We start from the raw sequence: 18,032 nt of genomic DNA, 5'->3' as shown, positions 1-18,032 counted from the left end.
ATATCAGCAAATGATATATTTAGTTAACCAGAGGCCTTATTTCACTTAATTTGGTTAATGCTTTTAGTAGTTGAGCACAGAATTGAGAGGGGTGAATTTAATCCAGGAACTTCGCTGCATGGTTTGTTTTACTTCAGAAAGTGAAGCAGCTCTGAACAGTGACCACAACAGAGAAAGTGCTGCTAGAAAGCAAATGGAATCGGCAGTCCCTGACATGAGCATTACCAATAGCAAACACTTCATTGAGTTTTCACTGACTCAAGCTCATTCAAATGGGTACATTCCTGCCTCCAGGTAAACCGTGTATAAGCCCAAAGCTTCAATGTTCTGCATGAGAAGATAAGTACTGAAGGTAATGAAAAAATTGGTCATTCTGCTTCCTAAACAGAAAGCATGGCGACAGAACAGTAGTTCAAAAGAAACAGCTAAACAAAATGTGGATGTGTCTGTCTTTACCCTTACCTCTCCTTAATAAAGTAACACTTACACATGCAAGACTAAACGTACATTCTGGCTGCCTGAAAGCCTAACCTCACCATGCAGCTCAGTGAAAGATGAGCAGCAAGATGTCACCTCAGCATGTTTTACAGGAGCACTGAAGCATTCAGAGTTCCTCCACCCTCCCTCGCTAGAAACTAACGCTATAAAAATGACTGCACAGTGTAAGAGGAAGATCTCAAGAGGGGCCAATTTCCATTAATTAGGCATTCCAAATAAGAAGTGCAAACAGTAACTACATTTTCTCTTTAGAATGCAGGCAGCTGCTAATTAATTTACTAAAGAACACAAACATTCTTCTGCCTGTCAGTACCGATAGTGAACCACTGTTCCTCTGTTTTCCTGACTATTAGCAACATGAACCTGGTATGGTTTAGGACACAATCAAATCTGCATCCAAAACCATGCTGATTAACTGGAGAGAGGCTGACAGTAAATCATTTTCTCATGACTATTTGGAAGTTTTCATCAACAGATTCCCAGGAGAACATTTCAGCTTCCTCTTTCTCCTTTCCTTCCTTCCTCATCCATGCCACATCAGAATTACCCTGTTCATTACAGCTCTCTTCAGGTTATTGGAGTCAGCTGGAGAGATATTATACTTAAGCTGCCGCCCTAACTTAAGAAGGCAACACAAAGTGCTATTAAGAGGCTGGAATGCTGGTTCTTGTGATACCATGATCACCCCAAAAACACAGGACAGGACAGGACCCTGTTATCCTGAGGCAGCGGGTTTGGAACAAGCCTATGGTCATTACATATCTTCAAAGAAATTATGATGAAAGTAGAAAGCGTTCCCCAAATGGAAAAATCATAGTAAGTGTTTTCTTTACTTTATATAACCTCTAGGTGTTCCCCAGAACAACTATATGATTTATAACTACCTGAACAAGTGGCTTAATTCCGCCAGACCCTTAGTTCTCAATTCTGGAAATACCTGGAAAAACACTTTTTGGGTGCTTTTACTGCTATTGGCAGCTAATTATGGAACCAAAGGAAACATATCCATAAATATTTCAATAATATACCAAAAATTAATCCAAAACAATAGAAAACATGTTAATGAATAAAGAGGGATAATACTTGTTTCCATGATTTTTCTGAAATCGTTACAAGTGAACCAACAAAATAATGGCTTGCATGTTGTAGAAAAGCCACTGGAAACAAAAACAGTTCAACAAGAACTGATAGCATTTCTTAGAAATATTATCCTATGCACTTGTTTTGTATCAGTTGCTTACTCTCAACAATTCTTACCCAAACAGGCTTTAGCAAAATTCAAAGCAATGATACATTGGAAGAAAATGTTAAAACTCCCAGAAACCATATATAACATTTTGATGAAGCAGAGCAGAAGGCTCAGCTAATTGTTCCTTGCTTGTAGTGAAGCTCACTTCACCCTGTATAAAGATAAATCATTTTTTGCCTCACATAAACGTTTGTTTTTTAAAGACGAAGAGTCTAACTCCTTCCTCAAAAATGCTTGAAACATTTTGGCCAAAAATAATGGGTGAGGGACAGCTACGTTTTAGCAGACAGCAGAACGGCACCTTTAAAAGTCTCACAAATATTTCATTTAATTCTAAACTAAAAAATAATAAATGTTCTAATAAACATTCTAATAAATCGAGGTGCTTGAGCGGGTCCAAAGAAGGGCGACGAAGCTGGTGAGGGGCCTGGAGAACAAGTCCTACGAGGAGCGGCTGAGGGAGCTGGGCTTGTTCAGCCTGGAGAAGAGGAGGCTCAGGGGCGACCTTATCGCCCTCTACAGATACCTTAAAGGAGGCTGTAGAGAGGTGGGGGTTGGCCTGTTCTCCCACGTGCCTGGTGACAGGACGAGGGGGAATGGGCTAAAGTTGCGCCAGGGGAGTTTTAGGTTAGATGTTAGGAAGAGCTTCTTTACTGAAAGGGTTGTGAGGCATTGGAACAGGCTGCCCAGGGAGGTGGTGGAGTCACCATCCCTGGAAGTCTTCAAAAGACGTTTAGATGTAGAGCTTAGGGATATGGTTTAGTGGGGACTGTTAGCGTTAGGTCAGAGGTTGGACTCGATGATCTTGAGGTCTCTTCCAACCTAGAAATTCTGTGATTCTGTGATTCTGTGAAATGTTAGTAGCAAATCACACTAGTCTGAAAATCTCAAAGGCTGTTTACAAGTAAATCTCATCATTTTTGACCACAAGTAGAATAACTATTCTGTTCTAATCAAACAAAAATGTGGCTTTAATTCACCAAAAAAACAAACAAACAAACAAAAAAAAACAATACACTGATACACTGATAAACTCAACTGTAAGAATGAAATTGATGCTGAAAGGAAAGACTTATCAGTACTTTCCTGTTAACAGATGGCTAAAAATAAAGTGTAACAGATGTAATTCATGGCGTGTGGTAATCTTGCCACCTTGCTGTCCCAAAATGCATTTTCCCTTGGCTGTTGAAAAGTTCAGGCAATGTAATTCCAGGTAACTGACAGTTCATCCATCCAGTTTAAGGCCTCATATAAACTTGTATCCTAAGGAATTAAATTAATTCACCTACAAGTTCTTTGTAACCATGAAACTAGAAATTATTTTCTTCTCCATACAGAGGTACTTCCTCAAAATATATGCTTTTGGTTAAAGGAGTGTTATTTCTACAAAGCCCTTTCAAAGATCAAAACCAGTTTAAGATGACAATTGAACATCCAACCAAGTCAGCAATGCCACCAGAAAAAATCATTTGAAAAAAAATAATAATTATGAATAAATTTATATTATTTTGAACTTCACATATGTTATTACTCCTACAGGTTACAAACAGATTTCTATGGAATTTGTGTTAATATAGTATCTAAAACAACATACACAAAATTGCTGAAAATTGCTTTTGAACTGATCGAATGTATAGCAGATCTTACAAAATCTGTTCCATTTTGAGTTATAACTGAGATCAAGACTCATTTAAGGAAGAAGTTCTCAGTACTTGGGACTTCTGTTTTCTGTTCGAGCAAAGATCTGGTAACGTTTTCAATGAGAGCAGAAAGTATATGACTTCATCATTTTATTATAGTATTGTAATCATTCTTAGCATGTAATCAATACAAACTCTTTATACAGTCTTTTAATTTAACCTAATTCTTTAAAGGGATCTTTTCTTGACCAGACCTTTTCAGAATCAGTCAACCAAAGGTTTTCTATACAAAAGCCTTGTGGAGTGAGTCCATGTATAATACATACCATTTCAGATTGATGAAGAATTGAAAGGGTCTCTAAACATGTAGTGCTAACTAGGCATAACTATTTTATTCATAACTTTATTTATCAAGAATTTATTTACACACTCCCAAAAAAATAAAGAATAAACTATGGCTCTTACCCTACAATGAGCCTGGAGTTCTTCCCAATGGCATGACCACAGTGTAGTAATAAAACAGGGACAAACCTTTCATTTACTTCACTGCTTACCTGTAGCAAGGTAACTTCAGCAGCAGGGAGCTCAGCTTAGCCTAACCGCCTATCTAATTTCCTTACTTCTCAAGCAGAAATAGCTGCAGTGTAGACATAGGTGCCAAAAGAAATGCGTAAGAACATGGAGCACAGGCTCCAGGCTCAGCCATGCATGCCAGCCCTGAGGTCTCAGTTCTACAGATATTTCCTGAAAGACTGAAAAAACATCCCCATGTGATTTTGTTCTTTCTAGAATAAGTAAGAATAATATTAAATTTTATACTTTCCTTTTCAAGTTAGGAGAAGTACATAAACCTTCACACATGCACATTTGCTTTTGGCCTACATTCAAGCAAATGAAATTTCAAATCAGAGGGTAACTTTTTCCTGAATATTTTTCTGTAGATAAAGACAGACAATTGAAAAAAGATGGTAATTTAATCCCAGGCTTGACCAGCAGCCAGCGGCCATAACTTAAGAGCATTAATTTTGGAAACACAATCATTTTTTTTAGATTTTTGACCAGTTGGATATCTATTCATATCCCTGTGAATAATTGATCAACATCCTTCATTATTTAGAGACAGTCACAAAATGAAGTGGACAGGAACTCATCCCCAACTACTGGAAAGATAGTCTTTCTGTATATCATATCAAGCAAGCAAACATGTCCTAAATGAGTCTGCTAGAATGCTGAAAGTGACTGTTATCAGCATAACTGGGAGCTATTTCTATTTTGTGATTGCAAATCATCCAGTATGAATGAATTCTACAAGCTATGTAGATAGGCAAAATGCAAGTAGGACTTCTGTTTATTTGTTTGTTTTGTTTTCCAAATTATACACGCTTTTTTAAACTCTTTAGATTTTCTTAGCTAGCAATTTCCCCCCTACAAGGATGGGTTTCATTGTACCAAAGCAGTGTCCAAGCTTCACAAAGGTGTTACAATTAACTCTGTAGCTTTGCGTGAATAGAAAAAGAATATGGGAAAAATACCAATAGAAAGAAAATTAAAGAAAAAATTTGACTCCCTCTTCTTTAACTTTGGGAAAGGTCAATATGAAAAAAGGTTATTATCAGTCAAGAAGGTGAAATGAATAAACAAAGTGATAAGGACTTTTACAGTGTAAGGCAGATGCCTCCTGGCAGACGATAACATGAAAATATTTATGGACAGCTCATTCAAAATAAAACAAACATTAAGCACTGAGATGTGCCACTATGCATGCCAACTTCTCATCTTAATCCATTTTCACTTACTGAAAATTTGATGGGCTGCAGATTTATTTTTTTTTTATTCTTTGATCTGAAAAGTCATAGCAAACATGCAAGTACCATATTAATATCCTTGGGAAATAAACAGTTACTTTTTAAAATTAAATTTAGCAAATTTGAATTTCCAGCATGCCCCAAGGTTTTCTTTTTTCTTTTAATGCATAGACACCTCATACCTAACATAAATAAACTTTACACGTGTATGACCTCCTCCAAACCAAAGAATCCCAAGACAGATTATAAACATCTTCATCTTATTTCCTCAGTGATAGGAGAAGTACATTTGTGTGTACCTGGACCACTGTATAGCCACTAGGATGTTTACCATCTTCATCTTTCTCTGCTAATGTAAAGTCACAATTCAGGGAATCCCAAGAACAGACATCAGTAAACTTTGCTATATACTATATGGGTCATCCCAAAAAGAAACATGAGAAAGCTCTTCTATAGCACATGAGACACAACCTTCCCAGCTTAGAAGAAAACAGATGAAGAAGTGACAGAGGAAAAGATTGTGGTGAGCCCTGTGAAGAAAGAGAGAATACAAAATGCTGTGCTTTATATAGGATGCAAGCATACAGCTCTATACATGAAGTTTACATAAATTAAACCAGAACTTGCATTTCCTAGCAGTCAAATCTCCTAAAGGCTGGAGCTTTCCCAAACTGCATTTGTTTCATCTGAGTGAAATTAGCAGTACCCAGAAAATTGTCAATATTTTGACACCAAGATGTAAGATTTGAAGACAGTGGAGTGAAATGAGGCAAATTACTCCAGGAGGTAGCCAGGGATGATAGGCAGTTACTGCTGATTTTCAAAGCTACAACCAGCAGTCTTCTAAGAGCTTATCTCAAATCCAGGGGGGGCAGAGGTATCCAGTCTATGTAACAGCACATCACCAGTCCTGCCCGCCATGTGGGGTACTCCTTTTCCAAAGGGTGGCCACTGAGTGGAAAAAGATACTCTTCCAGTGTTGCCATCTGACAGAATAGAAAATGTGCTTTTGAGAGTGCAGCCAAGAACGGATGAAAAAAGAGGTGGCAAGTATGAAATCAAATTCCTACCCCTGTTGCCTTTCACTATACAGTATTTTATTTCATTTTTTTCTCTATTACCCACATGATATAATATTATCAACTATTTCATTAAGACAGAGATTTTTAAAAGCTGAGAAAACTTACAGCTAGGGCACATAGAAAAAAGAGTAGGCAAAAGAACTAAGTATTAACTAAACATGGTGAAAATGGCTGAGAGATTAAAGGCCTATGCTCTGAGCTATTGAACAGTGGATCCAATCCACTGCTAGTTAGAAATCTCAGGCTCAGGTGTGTCCAAAAGCCTCTAATTCAAGGAAAGATCCTGCCTGACTTAACAGCAGTGGAAAGTTGTGATGGGGCTAACAGCTTGAGTGTGTAAAGCTACTGAGCATGAAATCTTGGGCAGAAATGAACATTAATTATGTTCCTTTCCCTAAATAGATAGACATACAGTCCTTGAAGCAACACAACACAAACAGTTCTACATGATCTGGCCAATATTAACTAAAACATATTTATTATGGATATAGATTACTACAACTAAAGCCAAAAGAAAGTTCCTCAAAACTGCCACTGAGAAATGAATTACACATTAGACAAGGCAAAACAACACAGTTGTATTGCTTCCATGCTGCAACATTCACATTGGCATAATGCAACATTTTGTCATACTGCTTTCATGACCCCTAAGAAGTACAAGAATACTTGATAAGTCATTCATCTACTGAATGATCAAGTAAGTGGTATGTTGTTTGTAAACGTCCAAACATCTCTATACCGTTTTCCACCTTTTCTCAGGTGATTCCTCCCTCTGTCTCAACACCCAAATGATGTATCATACACCACTTCTTTAAAGAGCCCTGTGGTCTTCCAGACCCTCTCCGTGGATCAGATGGAGTGGTGCAATTTTAAATTGCAAAGTGAAGTTTCCAGAATTAGGAAGCTCCACGGACACTGAGTTAAAGAATGAACAATGCAGAGCGTGTACTGTAATGACCTGTACTGGAACTGCTATTGTCCAGAGAGGTCCACAGCTGGGGTGGCTGCCACACCAACAAAGAGCTGACCTGCATCAGTTCTCTCTCCTTTTCCTTCTCTCATGGCCATATGTATTAGGGTTCAATTTAAAGCAGGCCAGCATTCCACTTATGTAAGTCTTTTCATTCTAGTGAAATCAGCAGTGCCCCGCAGACTGCCAGTTTTCTGGTATCAACATGTAAGATTCAAAAGCTACCACCACCCCATCTGGGGACTGAATAGAGAAGGACTTCTTTCTTCTTACTAGAACAAATAATATCAGATGACCACAATTTGGATTAAAATAACATCATTTTCTAATCCCACTATGAAATGAGGTTATGACTGATCAGCTATACTTGACTAATAGTGGTATTTTTTACCCTTTATCTGGTTAAAGCTGCACAATAATCTTGGAATGAATGATGTATACGTGCTGTCTTCATGGGAAATTAATATGGTCCATGAAATCTGGGTGTTATAAAACATAACAGGTAAGAAAAAAATATGTTTGCATCACTAAGTATAATCCTGTGAATTTTGTAACACGACTCCATCTACAAGCAATTTTAATCTGTAGCCAAATAGCTGTAGTTGGAGCTTTAGGTACCACTTCAGCCTCCTACCTTAGTTATTTATGTCTCTGCTCTCAACAGCTCTTACTGCTAGAAAAAAGTTCTAACATCTAACCTAAACTTTTCTATTCTTCGCTTCAGGCTATTATTCCACATTTTACCATCTTTTGAGAACAAATAATTCCCTTCCTTCATTTATATTGTTACCTTGAAGTTATTTATAGCCTGTGCCCATGTCCCTCGAGCTCTCTCTGTTATAGACTATAAATATAGCTCCCTTAATCCCTCCTCATATGTTTTATCCTCTGGTATTTGTATGAAATTTGTAATCTTTATACTTTTTCTTGATTTTAAACTTTCTGGACCACAACTAGACACAGTATTGCAAATAAGTGGTGATACAAATGCATTGTTTTCATTGCAAATACGATCTCCTTATACCACTATAATTGTGAACACGTTAGCCAGGTTGAAATGCATATGCTATTGTAATTGCTTTCATCTCTTGATATTTTTAAAACAAGTTGTTTTAAATTTAAAATTTCTAAATGTTTTGTCTGAGCTTACTGATTAATCTCACAAAAGATCTAGCAAGAATTATTTTAGCCAAACAAGAGTAATGTTTAAAAAGAAGAAAGGGAAAGGGAAAGGGATATTCTTTCCCCATATGTTCTTTCAGAAACTATATCCTCTGTTAACAGCAACAGCTGAGCCAATTTTTGTTTAAATTTTAATCTCACAGGCATTTAGGGAACAAATCAAGACTGATGCAAACTGACTTTGTAGGATGCAGTTATGAGCTTTGAATTTTAATTGCATGCATATTTTGAGACAAGAAAGCAAAACAAATTCTTTCAAAGGGTTAACAAAATGGGGACTAAAAAAGGGCCTGGTCTTCAGCGGGACAGTGACACTTTGTACCAGGCAAGGATCTGTTCCACAGACTGAACTGGACTTTCAGGATGTCCTTAACAAGGTGCCTCACAGGAGTTTGTGCTGGGCCTTGCACAAAGTTACAAGAATTCGATCAGTGATCAGAACCAGTTTTAAAGATAAAAATCAGAGGGGAAATAAATATTCTGTTTGATAGTGCAGTGAGGTAACAGTATTTTATTTTATTTTTTCAATAGAGGTCCGGAAAGAAGAATAATGGAAAAAAGATTGATTGGGTTAAACCTGCAGATGAAACAAATCTCTTTAGGATACTTCATGGAAGGCCCTGAGGAATGCCAGAGGTCCTCATAAAACTTTGTGAGTGGGAAGCAAAATAAAGGAGTTCATTGTTTTTTTTTGGATGTGCACAGCAATTTCTTTTGGGAGGAATGAGTGGAATATACCTTAGAACTGCTTTATTAACCTTAATATAACCTTAAAAACAGATGGTTGTCATTGTAGACAGCTGGGTGACAACAAGCAGTCAATGTAAATCAACACTCAAAACTGAAAATAGGAAGCACAGAAAGTAGGATAAAAGTAAGTTTTCATATTCCTCAATGAGGATTTGTCATCAGGAATATTCCAGTTTGGCTATCCTATCTCAAAGGGAGCCATGTCAGAAACAGGAAAAGGCTAATTGGATTTAAGATGATTAAGAGCTTGGAAAGACTTCCCTAAGAAGAGAGAGTCCGATTTGCACTTCAATGCTTTTTTCTTTTTGCATGGAACACATACTATTTATATCCACTTTAGCATCCATCCATCTGTATTGAAACAGGAAAACCATATTATAAATGAGAATATTTGCATAACTATGGGCCTTCTGGGGAGTGCAAGTAAGGGTTATATAATGCCAAAGTAGACTTAGTGAAGAAATGTAAAATTAATCTATACAGCCTTTTTCTTTTGCAAAAAGCAGCTACTGTCTTTAGACAGTAGCTGCTTTTTTTTTTTCTTTTTACTGTCTTTAGACAGGTAGACTTTATAATTGTATCCATAATCTTGAAGTTCAAACATCTGAAAACGTAATCCATAAGGAAAGCTGAATTTTCTACTCTCTATTGGTATTTTGGACAATCAATTCTAATGCCAAGTTCTGTCAGCTGACCACAGCACATTATCTCTTACTTAAATGTTAGTAAGCAATATTTCTGGGTTAAAATTCTGTCCCACCTGCAACACAATTTGTGGTTGTCCCCAGTTCAGGGACACAGACCTTCACAGCAACAGCAATGAAAGCCCCCTCTGCTTTCAGATCGTGTGCTTTGTGTGTGACTGTGAAGATCACAACCATTTTGAAGAATTCTGATCCAAAAGATATATGGTGTAGCTGGGCTATAGACAGCCCAGTGCCAGGCCTGAGAACCTAACTGTGCATCAAACCCGAAATTATACTCAGTAAGAAATGAACAGTAAGAACTGCAACAATTATATGGTTCTTTTGTACTAAGTTTGCTAGAACATCACCATCAGTTAGAGATATGGTATGGTTTTGGTTTACAGAGATCCTGGTATCGAATGCCAAGTATGCAGCAACCAGGTAACAGCATCAAAAGAAGGCAATTTTTCCTCCCATAGCTTGAATTCTACTGATTTCCAGGTTGTCTTGGAAGGATAAGTGCATACAGAAGCATTCCTGGGTTACAAAAATAAGGGAGGATAGGGAGGATTATGGTTGGAGAATGTCTGGCAAAACATTTTCTCCTCAGAGAGAGGAGTAAAAAAAAAGAGTGAAGCAGAAATTGCATGCAAAAGCCATGTAGGCTTTCCTGGAGGAAGCTGTTTACATGGCACTGCAGCCAAGCTGACGCAGTTTGGGGGTGCAGATGGCCTCCATAAAACTCCATCTTGGTGCAGGTTGCTCAAGTCAGCACAGATGTCATTTTCTACTTAATTCTTAGCAATGCAGGGCATTTTCCTTTCATGCTAACATATGAAATGTGCCCTATAGATGAGTAGAGGTAATTACCGGCTGCTTCACAGGGACAACATTAACATACATTCCACTCAATGACAAAGTGCTATGTAGTTAACCAGAGTTTAACAAGGTGTTAATTGGGCGTGAAATGTTAGCCCCTGTCCTTTAAATGTTGAGAGGAGCGAGGGGCTTATTTTCCAAACACTGAAGACTTCTGAGGCAGCAGTTTCACATGGAAGTATAGGTGAAGTTGATCGAGACTGTTCTGCCCTCCTTCCTCCCCCCATGGCCCCTCCAGCCCCAAGGATGGCCTTCTCCTTCCTCACAGACAAGCAGACTCCCTAGCTACCAGTCACTGCCAGAATAAAACCAACAGCAGTAATTCCTCGAGGGAATAACAGAAGTGGGACCTTCAGAAGGAGCTCCTGAAGTCTTTGGGACTACATGTTGCTGCTGAAGACCTCTGGACACCTGCAGCTGGAGAATGGCAAACAGCTTACAATGTCTGTGGGGTGCAAGTCCCCCTCCTGTGGGCTGCTAGGTGTGCCGGGTGAGGCAAAGCACTGCCTGAGGCACTCATTTGAGCCTGAAATGTCACATGAAATAACCTGTGGAACTCAAGAGTTCCTAAATTTTTGTCAAATTTTACTATAGCCATATGTCTAAATGTTTCCAGTGATGGAGGAAGGAGTAAGGATGGTGGTAAGCCTATGTACATCTTATGTAATTGTATATGCATATCAGTGACAGGAGAGAGGCATTCTCTCTTACACAAGTGTTCAGAAGTATAGCCTAAGGGTAATTTTTTTTCAAATAATATTCCTATTTCTAACCAATTATTTTCTGAACAAAATAGTTGTGTCGGTATTAGCATCCTTCATTCACAGCATCATTGTTACTTAATTCAGTTACATTAGTATTCCTTGCTTATTTCTTTGCCTATAGCCCTTTGATGTGGTCATCTGTAATTTCCCTTCTTTCCCTACTAAATTCTCCAGCTGCCCCATTATCATTCTGTGTGAATTGCATGAGAGGGTAAAACAAAATAAAATGAAAAAATAAAATAAAATAGCACAAAACTCAGAAATCTGCCTACAATGGTGATTTATTGCAAAAGCTCCGGCGAGATTGCTCTGCAGGTTCTCTAGAAAAGCTGAGCTATATTTGGGGGGTGGGATCTAGGATGGTGAGATGGAGCAGAATTTGTAGCATGTGCATAAACAGATTCAGTGTCCCACATCTCTCCCTCTCCCAAACAATGTACTTATTCTCAGACCAAAAAAAACCCCTGAAGAATAGTCTTTATGATGGTTTGGAAAATCCCTGAATACCAGCCTACCGTGTGCCTACATACAAGAGTAAAGTGCTCTTAAGTTGTTTTTAACAACTGGAAAAAACAGTTTTATGGAAATGTCTCTCATTTATATTAAAGTTCATTGTTTTCTTAACTGTTTTTAACTTTTTTTTTTCTTTCTACTGGTTTCATTGATAGTACACGTGCTTCAGTGCTTCATTCTCCCCACATTTCCTCATTTCTTCCTCCTACATAGCTCCCTTACATCTCCATTCATTCTCCAGCCTCCCTCACAATGGCATTTTAATATAGGAAGTGCTTGTATAGTTAATCTCTGCACTGCTGCTCTATTTATAACATTCTTTAATATTTCCTTCAAATCACTTTCCTTTCTGCCAGTCCTTCCCTCATGCAACTTGAAGAAACATAGGCAATCAAGAACTCCTTCTATGATAATTGATAATAGTATCAATTCTTCAAAGAAATTATAGAACAAAACTTTGCTCTTCTTCTGAAACAGATCCTGCAGGAAAATCAGTGACAGCAAATAAAAGGATGCCAACTTTCTGATGTGTGTGTGGGAACAAGGAGATCTGTCTTCTGAGCCTGGAACGCTGTTGAGCATATGCACAGCATGGGCTGGCGAGCACCTACTGGACTCCCAAGGTGAATTTAGGTCCCATGAGATTTCAGCAGCTGCTGTACAAGGATTTTTAAGATGAGAATTTTAAAGCATCTATGGAATTTCTATACAGTCCTTTAACAAGATATATCTACACATAAAAGCAGGTATGCTTATATAAACACACATACTCATAATTTTCCTTCTGCTATTTCTTACAATGTTTTGTGCCTAAAAATACTAACTTTCCCACTATTTATTTCAGCAATAAATCCCCACAAAGTAGGGATTTTATTTCATGATTCTTGGTGAGATTGCCAGATGCACATTCTTTTATGCATTTTATAACTTCAATGTCAGATTCAAATCAGAATATCAAAAAGTTTAAAAGTCCAGGAGTTACCCCTTTTGTGTTCATAGGAAAAAAAAAAAAAAAAAAGAGAAGGCTTGGTAAAAACACATGTTCTTCAATAAAGATGTTGGTTTAGAGATCAAGTAAATTGATCTAAGAGAGTTGATCAAGAGAATTAAGAACTTATGTTCTCCACGAGGGAGTTGTGAACAGGTAAATAAAAAGCCATCACTAATACATTTTACCACAGTTGCACAGGCGGGGCAAACACCAGAAAGAGTCCCCTAGAAGATGAAGAACTAACAGCCTGTGTTCCCTGCTTCCCCTCACATTGTTACTCTGCAACGCCAACAGGGTGGTGGCCTTGGGCACCAAGACAGAAAAAGGAAATTTGGATTAAGAACAGAACAATGGGAGGAAAATATTAAATTAACATTGAGCTTTCTCTTTATTCCATTCCGGGCTTCACAGAAATTGAATAGCTGTTATCCCTCCCTCAGCACACATACCTTCAACCACAGGGATCATGAAAGAAGACAATAATCTCTCATTGTAAAAACATGATTAATAAAATTGGCATTTTAAAAGAATTCATTCCACCCTTTCTCTCGTCTCTCTTTGATGACACTCAGTGTCATTACTAGAAGGAATGCGTTACCATTAGCACAGAGCATCCTGCATTTCAAGCACATTCATCAACAAAGGGCTTGAATTCTTGGAGCTCTTGTCATGTTAGTACACTCCAGAAGCAGAAAGGAGTTTACAATCAGGAGACACAAAACTTATAAAACAGATGTGCTGATTAGACTAAATGCCAAAGTACCTTTATAGTTACATACAGAACTGCAAGTCTGAAAAAAAAAATAAAAGAGTTGCTTATTATGTAATGGGAGAGCTAAACTAGTACCACACTATTCAACCACATAAAGGCTCATACTGCCTTTGCAAACCTTCTGACACCAGTGACATTTTGAAACAGGATGGATTAGCTGCCCTTTGATTATACCCAGAACGTGAAGAGAGGTAGAAACACACTGCTCGTTTAGAGCAGAAAGGTGCAGAAGAAAAGATGGAGTTCATCAGTTTATTGTAATCCATTAACATTTCACTGTTTGATTAACTGCCAGCTTCCTGAGCAACAACTGCACTCGGAGGCTGCACCAACACCCAGCTGAAGATCTGCCACTTTATTATTTTTGTTGCTTTTTATCAAACTGTCAGCAAAAACTGTCTCCTAGTTAAACGTACACAGACACAAAAATCCCAGTGAACGTCCTGAGGGGAGAATGTGCCTTACTACGCTTTTGAATGACAGCCCTGCTTTAGGATTAAGGTTTTCCAGTAAGCAGATATGTTTGTGAAGCAGCCATGAAGAATGGTTTGCTAAAAATGTGTCAATTTGCTGAAGCTTCCTGTTAGTTCTGTGAAATGCATTTAGGAGGCTAATTAAACAGCAGGCATTGCTTTTATGTAACAAAATGAGAAGGGTCCATTTTGGAGGAGCTGTGCGCGTATGTGACATATTCACGCTGAACATGGAGCTTGACAGTGCCAGTCCCTAAAAATAGATCCTGGATATCCTTGTTCTCATCGCCGACCACAAGCCCGTCCCCTCGGCGGCTGGGTGCATGGAGCTGGCACCCCACTCCCTCCTCCAGTGGAGACAGGAGTGCTACCCCGAGGTGCCTCTTTTTTAGATGAAGTGGAGAAGATAAAAAGGATGTTGCATCTGCTGCACACACACGTTTGAAACAATATCCTTGCCCCTTAGCAGGCAGTTATCATGTTGTTTTGGCAGCAGGAAGGAATCTGTGGTTTTTCTTGAATGTTGCTCTTCTTTATTTAAACTACCAGAAATAAAGCAAAAATGACAGAATGCTCTGTCTATAAATAATCATTCCGGTGTACAGTTATATTAGGAGGTAACTCAGATGGCATGATAACGCCTAACAGGCTAATCTTAGACCTATAATGCCATAAGATGAAAATAACTAGGCTAAGAATAACTGACCCAGAGGAGTCAGGCTGTTAAAGAGATCCACTGAACAGGGCACTTTAGATTTTCATGCATTTAACAATAATATCTGCCAGCTAGTTTCCCTATAATATTTTGGATTGTACCCACTGTATAACAACAACACAGTATTTGGGAAAGGTTAAAGTGCAATCACACCTGAAACCTTGCCCACCTTCTACACCGAACCCTGAAATTAACCTGCATATACACATATGTGCAAATACACACAGGAGGAGTGAGTAATGTTTGCAGACTAGCTAGCTCAGAGTTCTGCTTTCTCACAGCTCTTGCTTTCTCTGCAAAGACTGTGCAGAAAAAAGGGGCTGGGCAGTTGATACAGAAATAGAAGTCTGATGAAAGCTCTGGTAGTAGGAGCAGTTACAAGTGTTCCTCATATCCAAAACTAATCTTAATGAACTAAATGGCTTCTATAAGCAGTTTTACACAAGGAAAGACTGGATGAAACCACGTCCCTTTGAGCACTGTGTAAACAACTACATGTAAGAAAGCTGAACAGCTAAAAAAATAAACAGCTAACATAAAAAACTCTTTCACAAGAAAATGATTAAGCTCAACAGACCAAGAGAGGGGAGCTGCTGTTCCAGTGCCAAGGCTAGTGAACCTTTGTATCCCATGTAAAGTTTAATGATATCAGGAAAGAAGCTCAAAGAGGTTTTACAAACAATTGCAGAACAATTTTATTTACTTTCCAGAATTTGTAGCTTGCTATTCTTGTAATTCTTGTACTTTGAAATTCTTGCTTTAGTCCTTTTCCACAGTCTATAAATATATCTTCTAATGCAAAGTAAGATTGTCAGGTAATCATCACTTGATTCCAGAATCTGGGACTTAAGGGAAAAGAGGGGGAGGAGGGAAAAAAAGCAACACTACAGTGTTAGAAAACACACAAAGTTGGCAACACTGGTTCGCATTCAACCTTTTTCCAAGTAATGTAAAGCAGAAAAAGCATCTTCATTCCATTTTACCACACTTTTCTTCAAGTGAATTGATAATCAAAGTCTTGTCCAGCACCTGATGGAGCAAAGCCTACACCCCATATCAGTACGACTGTCACTACACAAGGACTGTGGGTTGGCATTGCTCTTCTTGTAGTATTAATTAAGGCTAAGCCATGCTCTTCTATAATGAAGAATTCAAATATTCAAGCTTCTATAAAGAACTAGCTCCTCTCCTGCCTCGCGTATTTGAGAGGCATTGAAAACAGTCTCTCTTAACTGCTGCTGCCTAGAACTTCGCTGAACCGAGCTGTTTCACACACTGTTTTTTCATTACCCTGAAGAGAATCACAAAGTAAAAGATCTGCATATCCTCTGCTATTCTCACTCGCTCTGAAGAGTTATTGCCTGAAATAACACATGCATAAGATTATTTTTTTTTTAATCCGTAAAAGTTCTCATTACCTGATTCAAATATGCAAATATTCCAAGTTATTCATGTCTACCAGAGCAAGCCTTTATAGGAATTTGCTTTTTGCAATCTCTTGACGGGAACTGTTGAACAGATGAAAATTTTATTTGGATAGAAAATAAAACAGGACAACAAATATAAAATATTCCCTTAAAGCAATATAAACGCACACATACAAAGGTGTATGCATGGTCTTGCAGCCACACCATAGATACCACATGAGATAAATTTTGTACATTTTACTGTGGGAAGACATCTAAAAAGGACCCGTCAGCCCACATATGACATGATGCATGTAGCACCTATTCTGTCATTTATATTCAAGAGTCACAGCTGGAATTTCCTGATCAGTGCAGAGAATAAAATACTCTAACTACATTCACTTACTACATTTGCGAAATCGCAGGTAATTTGCAAGCCTGTACGTACAGTAAGTCAATCAAATTAATCATTGCAAATCATTATATTCCCTTTAGAACAGTTTTGCTCTATAGATCCCTGAGCCTGACAGGTATTATTTTCCATACTTCACAGAAGGGGAAGCTGACGTAAGCAGGATTACGTAACTTGTTCAGGTCACCCATCAATTCGGTGACAAGCCAAGGCTTTAAGCTCCAAATCTCCTTGAACTCTTGATTTTTCAACACTGCTGCTTTGGGCAGGAAGCAGAGCATGCCTTATCCAATAAAAGCTGAGGTAGAATTTAGGAAGGCCAGTGCAAGGGTATATGTCAAAATATGGCTAGCAAAGCAAATGTAGCAACCTTATCCTTTGGAAAAACAGCACGGTATACTTAACCACCAGAGGTTAATAATCTTGGCATTGCTTCTTAAAGTCACACAGCTACAGATGCCATGGCTGGGTAGGTTGTTTCCTCTTCTTCATAAAACTGAAGTCTACCTGATTAATGCATTCCTGTATTAGTTATTTATTTGCCACACGAGTGATTCTTCTTGCCATGGACTATGCTGCACCAAAGGCTTTTTTTCAAGGGGTTACAGTTTCTTATCCATGTGGTAGGATAAGAGGCCAGCTGAATGCTAGAGACCATTGTAGTATTTCACATACAAGGAAGCTGAGACTTTTTGTGCAAAATAAAAGCAATAACATATTTAAATGGTACCATCCAAATAAGAAACTTAAGACTGCAGATCTTTTTGTTTTTTTTTTAATTTTGAAATTAAAATAATTGCAGTATTAAATAAGAATGTATCAGCATCGTTTTCTTAAATAACAATGAACCATACTTACTGCTGCATTTTAGAGCAACAGTACCATATGGGAGAATCTAGTTCAGTCTTCTCAAGATAGCTGAAACTGCTCTCTGCAGTGAGGTGTAGGTGTCTGCAAATTACACAGCTTCTTGAGTCAGTGCCGATCTGGATTGCCCCATTCATAATTAGACTTTTGATTGGTACCTATCCAGATCATCTCATTCATAGTATGATTTACAAGCAGGGATGGAGACAGACAGGCAAAGCAGTAATTGAGGGAATACCAGGAGAACTGCTTTCACATGACAGAAGTATTTCCTACACCTGCTATTGTCAGAAATTCCTTACACAGTTTGCTTTGCAAATATGTATCCACTGCCCATTGAATCTGTCCTCTTTGGGGATGACTCCAGTCCACTTAAAA

At 38.2% G+C, this 18,032-nt stretch overlaps 1 protein-coding gene across 20 annotated transcripts in view; it reads right to left on the bottom strand.

Annotated features, from left to right (window-relative positions):
• HDAC9 (histone deacetylase 9) overlaps positions 1-18,032 on the bottom strand; it is a 476,309-nt gene that overhangs the window by 261,559 nt on the left and 196,718 nt on the right. The window contains exon 4 of one of the 20 annotated variants that reach the window (XM_068674129.1): positions 16,388-16,477. The exons of the other annotated variants lie outside the window; for them this stretch is intronic. The gene's annotated coding sequence lies outside the window, so the exon portion shown is untranslated. The remainder of the gene's footprint in view (positions 1-16,387; positions 16,478-18,032) is intronic. 20 annotated transcript variants of the gene reach the window in all.

Source organism: Anas acuta, chromosome 2 (assembly GCF_963932015.1).
Source record: "Anas acuta chromosome 2, bAnaAcu1.1, whole genome shotgun sequence".
Lineage (NCBI taxonomy): Eukaryota > Metazoa > Chordata > Aves > Anseriformes > Anatidae > Anas > Anas acuta.
Note: the sequence above shows the minus strand (reverse complement) of the source record. Positions and strands in the feature narration are given on the sequence as shown.